The sequence below is a fragment of the Colobus angolensis genome, unplaced genomic scaffold (assembly GCF_000951035.1).
Source record: "Colobus angolensis palliatus isolate OR3802 unplaced genomic scaffold, Cang.pa_1.0 Scaffold161, whole genome shotgun sequence".
NCBI classification, from domain to species: domain Eukaryota; kingdom Metazoa; phylum Chordata; class Mammalia; order Primates; family Cercopithecidae; genus Colobus; species Colobus angolensis.
Window position 1 is genome coordinate 623,945 of NW_012114722.1, and position 6,712 is coordinate 630,656.

General features: G+C 37.3%; 1 pseudogene; it reads left to right on the plus strand.

The window, feature by feature from the left end:
- Positions 1–4,994: 4,994 nt before the first annotated feature.
- Positions 4,995–6,207, plus strand: LOC105508398 (annotated as a pseudogene).
- The last annotated feature ends 505 nt before the right edge of the window (positions 6,208–6,712 follow it).

Sequence of the window (6,712 nt, forward strand, 5' to 3'; positions counted from 1 at the left end):
TCTCTCTCTCTCTCTCTCTCTCTCTCTCTCTCTCCCTCTCTCCCTCCCTCCCTACCTCCTCTCCCCCCCCTTCCCCCCTCCTTCCCTCTCTCTCCCTCTTTCTAGATAGTGGGATACTGGTTGTGCTAGCATGTGTGAGGTGATTACCACAAAATTCACCCATTTAAAATGTACAATACAGTGGTTTTTAATATATTCACAGAGTTCTGTAACCATCATCACAATCAATTTTACATTTTTATCACACTCCCCCCAAAATCCCCATACTCATTAGCAGTCACTCACCATCTTCCTACAATCCCCCCACCCAGCCCCTGGCAAAAATTAATCTGCTTTCTGTGTGTAGATTTGCCTATTCTAGCTTGTATTGTTCTTGATCTTAGAGGAAAACCTTTCAGTTTATTTTTAACATTGAGTGATTATGTTAGCTGTAGGTTTGTCATATATGATCTTTATTATATTGAGGTGCCTATACCTTTTAATAGGTTCCAGAGCATTTTATCATGTTGAATTTTTTCAAATACTTTTTCTGCAACTATTGAGAGGATAATATACTTTTTATTAATTCTGTTAATGTGGTGTTTCACATTTATTAGTTTGCAAATTTTAAACCATCCTGGCTTCCCAGGGATAAATCCCACTTGGTCATAGTATGTAATAATTTAAATGTGCTATTGATTTTAATTTGCAAGTGTTTTGTGGATGATTTTGGCACCTATGTTCATTAGGGTTATTGATCTGTAATTTTCTTAACTTGTTTTGTCTTTGTGTGGTTTTAGTATCATGGTTGTGCTGGCCTCACAAAATGAGTTTGGAAGTGTTCCTTCATACCCTACATCTAATCCATCAGCAAATAGCACTGATTTAAATTTGTCCACTTCTAACCATATCCAGTGCTGTAACTCTAATCTAAGGTACAATTTCTCATTTGTGTTATTGTCACTAGTGTCTAACTTACCTCTCTGCTTTCATTCTTGACCCACAGTCTATTCTCAACACATTATGAATTGTCATTCTTTAAAAAGTTAAGTTATATTGCATTACTCCTTTGATCAACATTCTCCAATGGATTTGCATTTCACTTACGGTTTATAACAAAGTCGTACCAAGAAGTACAAGGTCCTATACAATCTTTACGACTCTTATGTTATGTCTCTATCTTAATCTCTACTGTTTGTTCTCTTTACTTTATTTCAAGTCATTTCACTCCACCCACATTTTCATCCTTGATACTCCTTGAGTATTCTAGGCATATTCCTTCATTAAGGACTTTGTACTGGCTGTTGCATCTGTCTGAAAACCTCTCCATTTCCACCCCCACCCATATCTACAGGACCAATTTCTTCACCTCCTTTAAGTCTTTATTTAAATGTCATCTAACTCACCAACCCATCTACCTAGCCCTTACCCCACATTACCAGTTTCTTTTACATTTAATTTTTCTTCTTTTTCCTTAGCACTTATTACTTTCTACCACCTGTGTAATTTACTTATGATGCTTATTGTTTTCTGTCTCTCTTCCACCACTAGAAAGTAATCTTCATAGGAGTAAGGACCTTTGTTTTATTCACCAATATAAAACTGATGCTTAGAATAATGTTTGGTATATAGTAGGCATTCAAGAAACATTTGTTACATGAATAGAAAAGTGAATGTATGAATGGAAGTATAGAAAATTGAAATGATAAGAAATAGAATAGAGCAGGGCTAGGTGGTGACTGACCCAGGCATGTGGTAACTAAAGGAACTTCTTTATCTCATTTGTATTATTTTGTGCACTACGATCTTTTCCACCCTACTTTGTTATATATATTTGTTCCATCATCCACACAATGATGTTTTATGGTTGTAAGCAAACAAATCTTGTTCTGGTTTTGTTAAGCTCCTTCCTAAGTATTTTATTGTTCTGATGCTATCACAAGTATAGTTGTTTCTTAATTTCATTTTCAGATTGCTCATTGTTACTGCATAGATAAAAATTTGAATTTTTATATTCATCTTGTATACAAAATCTTTGCTGAACTTGCCTATTACCTTATATTTTTAATGGATTTCTTAGGATTTTCAATATATAAGATCATGTCATTTGTAAATAGAGATAGTTTTACTTCTTTTCCAATTTGGATACTTTTAATTTCATTTTATTATCTAATTGCTTGGCTATAACCTTCAGTTCAATGTTGAGTAGCAGTGGTAAAAGTGGACATTCTTGTCTTGTTCTTTTTTTTTCTTTTAAATGACAGAAAAAAATGCATTTATTTATTATGTACGAGTGATGTTTTGAGGAATATATACATTCTCGAATGACTAAATCTAGTTAATTAATGTAGAAATTGCTTCACAAGTTATTTTTGTGATGAGAACACTTAACATTAACTCTCTTAATGTTTTCCAATGCTGAGAGTTATATTGTATTGACTGTTGTTACCATGTAGCACAATTAATCTCTTGAACTTATTCCTCCTATCTAAATATAAGTTTTAATCCTTTGACTGACATCACCTCAACCTCCTCCCCCAACTCTCCCTATCTGGTAACCACCATTCGACTCTCAAGTTCTATAAAATCAACTTTTTTAGTTTCCACATATGAATGAGATCATGTCATGTTTGTCTTTCTCTGCCTGGCTTATTTCAGTTAACATAATGTCTTTCAGGTTCGTCTATGTTGTTGCAAATGGCAGGATTTCCTTCCTTTTCTTATGGCAGAATAGTATTCCACTGTGTACATATACTACATTTCCGTTATTCATTCATCCATTGATGGCCTTATCTTATACTTTATCTTAGGGCAAAAGCGTCCAGTCTTTAATCATTAAGTGTGTTAGCTGTGGAACTTCCATAGATTCCTTGTATCAAGTTCTGGATGTCCTCTTCTGTTCCTAGTGCACTGAATTTTTTTTTTTTTTTCATGTAAAGGCACTGGATTTTGTCAGATGCTTTTTCTGCATCTAGTGAGATGATCGTGTGGTTTTGCTTTTTATTCTATAAATATGGTGCACACTCTGATTTGAAAGATAGTGTCTCCTCCAAAATTCATGTTGAAACTTTATTCCCAGTGTAGCAATATTAATTAGTGAGGCTTATGGGAGGTGATTAAGTCATGAGGACTCCACCCTCATGAATAAGATTAGCAGCCTTATAAAACACTCAGGTTTGAAGGAGGTACTCCTGCTGCACTTCAGTCCCTTCCCTCCCTTCTGCCATGAGAAGATACAGTATTCATTTCCTCTGAAGGATGCAGCAACAAGGCACCATCTTGGGACCAGACAGCAGTCCTCATCAAATACTAAATGCTGGCACCTTGATTTTGTACCTGGCAGCCTTCAGAACTATGAAAAAATATATATATTTTTTGTTTTTTATAAGTTACCCAGCCTGTGGTATTTTGTTATAGCAGCATAGACTGAAACAGTATGTTATATTGATCGGTCTACAAATGTTATCAGCTTTCAATTCCTGGGATAAATTTCACTTGGTTGTATTGTACAGTCTTGTATAATTATTTTTATGTGTTGTTGGGTTTGGTTTGCTAATATTTTGTCGAGGATTTTTGCATCTATATTCATAAGGGATAAGGGATATTAGTCTTTAGCTTGTGTGTGTATAATGTTTGTCTGGTCTTGGTATCTGGGTAATACTGGCCTGATAAAGTGAATTGAAAAGTGTTTCTTCCTATTCTACCCTTTGGAGAAGTTTGAGAAACATTGGTGTTAATCCTTTACATGTTTGAAGAAATTACGAGTGAAGTATTGGCATGGGACTTTTTTTCTTAGGTAGTTGTTTCATTACTGATTTGATCTCTTTATTTGTTGTATTTCTATTTGGATTTAAAAAATATGTATCTTCTTAAGTCCGTTTTGTATGTTTGTGTCTTTCTGGAAAATGTATCCATTTCACATAAATTATCTAATTTATTGATTTGTTGGTATATAATTGCTCATTATATTTTATTTATTTTTCTTTATTTTATTTTATTTTTCCTGGCAGAGTCTTGCTTTGTTGCCCAGACTGGAGGGCAGTGGCACAATCTCAGCTCACTACAACTTCTACTTCTGGGTTCAAGCGATTCTTGTGCCTCAGCCTCCCAAGTAGCTGGGATTACAAGTCTGTGTCACCACGCCCAGCTAAGTTTTGTATATTTAGTAGAGATGGAGTTTCACTATGTTGGTCAGGCTGGTCTCGAACTCTTGACCTTGAGTGATCCGCCTGCCTCGGCCTCCTAAATTGCTGGGATTACAGGCATGAGCCACTGTGCCCAGCCAATGCTTTTTATTTCATAATATTGGTAGTCATGTCCCCTCTTTTATTTCTGATTCTAGTAATTTGAATCTTCTCTCTCTTTTTCTTGGTCAGTGTAGCTAAATGTTTGTAAATTTTGTTGAGCTTTTCAAAGCTATAACCTTTGTTTTCATTGATTTTATCTATTTTTAGTCTCTGCTCCATTTATTTACATGCTAATGTTTATTATTTTCTTCCTTGTGCTTGCTCTGGACTTTTTCTTTTCCTAGGCTTTTAGGATGGAAGATTAGGCTATTGATTGAGACCTTTCTCGGGGGAATTTTTGTGTCTCGTGGCATAAAGTTATCACTTCTAAGAACTGTAGTTGTTGTTCCCATTCTCGAAGAGAATGTCTGTTCCGTGTACCAATGTACCTAGTAGGGTTGTTAACCAGTACTTTATTTTAAACAGTTAAAAAAAAAAAAAGAAAAACGAAAATGTAAGGGGGCCGGGCGAGGCTAGGAGCTGAAGATGGAACCCGGACTGAGGCACATCGGCTGCAGTGGCGAGTGCTGGAGGCAAGGCGAGGTGAACTAGAGCTGTCCCCACCGCCTGACCGCCCATAGAGGCTGAGCTGTGGCCTTCTCAGGGCTGAGCAGCATGGAGCAGTGTGGGAAAAATGGGTATGGCAGCGATTTCCCACCCCCGCCCCGTGCCCCTGCCCCGTGCACCTGCCCCACCGAGCTGGAACTAGTTTTGGACAAGATATGAGAGATGAGTGTTTGACGTTGAAGAATAAAGTTGTTGGGTAACCTGATGATGGCAAATGTCTTCGTTTTTTTGATTGTGGAAGCCTCCAAAAGTAGTAGCCAATAATAATAATAATAATAAATGTAAGGTGGGTTAATAATAATACCCAAAGAGAAGCTTTGGAAGATTGCTACACCTCTGGAGGCAAACTGGAACAGAGAACAAGAAAAGCTGAACAAGTACTCAGGATACAATCCCATCCTGAGTATGTTGGCCAACCAGGTGGAGAAGTGTACCGGTTTTCCAGTATAAGCCATATGAATTACAGTGAACCTGACTTGAGGGTCACGTCAGTGGTTACAGATTTTAACAATTTCCCAGACAGATTTGAAGACTTTCTGATGTATTTGAGATGGCGCAATGATTCACTGCTTATAGATCAGCCAGATAAGTGTGCAAAGAAGCACTTCTTATTTATGGTGATTACTTACCTCACTCCGCATTTTGCCAGAAGGCAAGTGATTCCAGATTCCTGGGTCACAGAAAGCAACGTGAGAAACCAAAGGGTGATGTAAATTTTCTTGCTGGGCTAGATACCCCCAGAGGTCAACCACCCGGACTTTTTTGATATGCTGAAATTTGAGAATGAGAAGCACCAAGACGTTTTTATGCGGAGCTATAGAGGCACTTTCTTCAACTTGTCTCTGAAAGAAGTATTGTTTCTCTCTGGGTAAGTACTTCCTGCCCAGACACTTAGTTTGTTTTCAAAGATGAAGATGATGTTTTTGTGAACACCCATCACATACTGAATTACGTGAATAGCTTATCCAAGAAAAAAAGCCAAAGATCTGTTTGTAGGTGATGTGATCCACAGTGCTGGACCTCATGGGGATACGAAGCTGAAATACTACATTCTAGAAGTTCTTTACTCTGTCCTCTACTCACCCTATGCAAGGGGGTGGGCGGATTCCTCTAGTCCAGCCACCTGGCTCTGAGGCTGTACCATATCACTGACTGGGTCCATCTCTAACCTATTGATGATTTTTATACTGGAATGTGCCTTCAAAACCTTAGCCTTGTTCCAGAGAAACACAAAGGCTTCAGGACATTTGATATGAAGGAGACAAACAAGAATAACATTTGTTCCCACATAGATCTGATGTTAGTACATAGTAGAAAACCTGAAGAGATGATTGATATTTGGTCTTGGTTGCAAAATGTTTATTTAAAATGCTAAAATCTATCCAAACTAAATTTTGCATAGAAAGGTGTCTTTTGAGTAGTTCCCATGTTGTGTTCTCACATTACAATATTTTTTCAAAATTAAATTTAGGTTTTTTTTTTTTTTTTTAAGTTCTGGGATACATGTGCATGACATGCAGGTTTGTTACATAGGTAAACGTTTGCCATGGTGGTTTGCTGCACCTGTCAACCCATCACCTAGATATTAAGCTTAGCACTCATTAGCTATTTTTCCTGATGCTCTTCTTCCCCCTCCCCCCTCCACAAGCCCCAGTGTGTGTTGTTCCCCTCCCTGTGTCCATGTTTTCTCATTCTTCAGCTCCCACTTACAAGTGAGAACATGTAGTGTTTGGTTTTCTGTTTGTGCCTTAGTTTGCAGAGAATAATGGCTTTGAACTCCATGCATGTTCCTGTAAAGGGTATGATCTCATTCGTTTTTATGGCGGCATAGTATTCCATGGTGTATATGTACCAAATTTTCTTTTTCCAGTTTATCATTG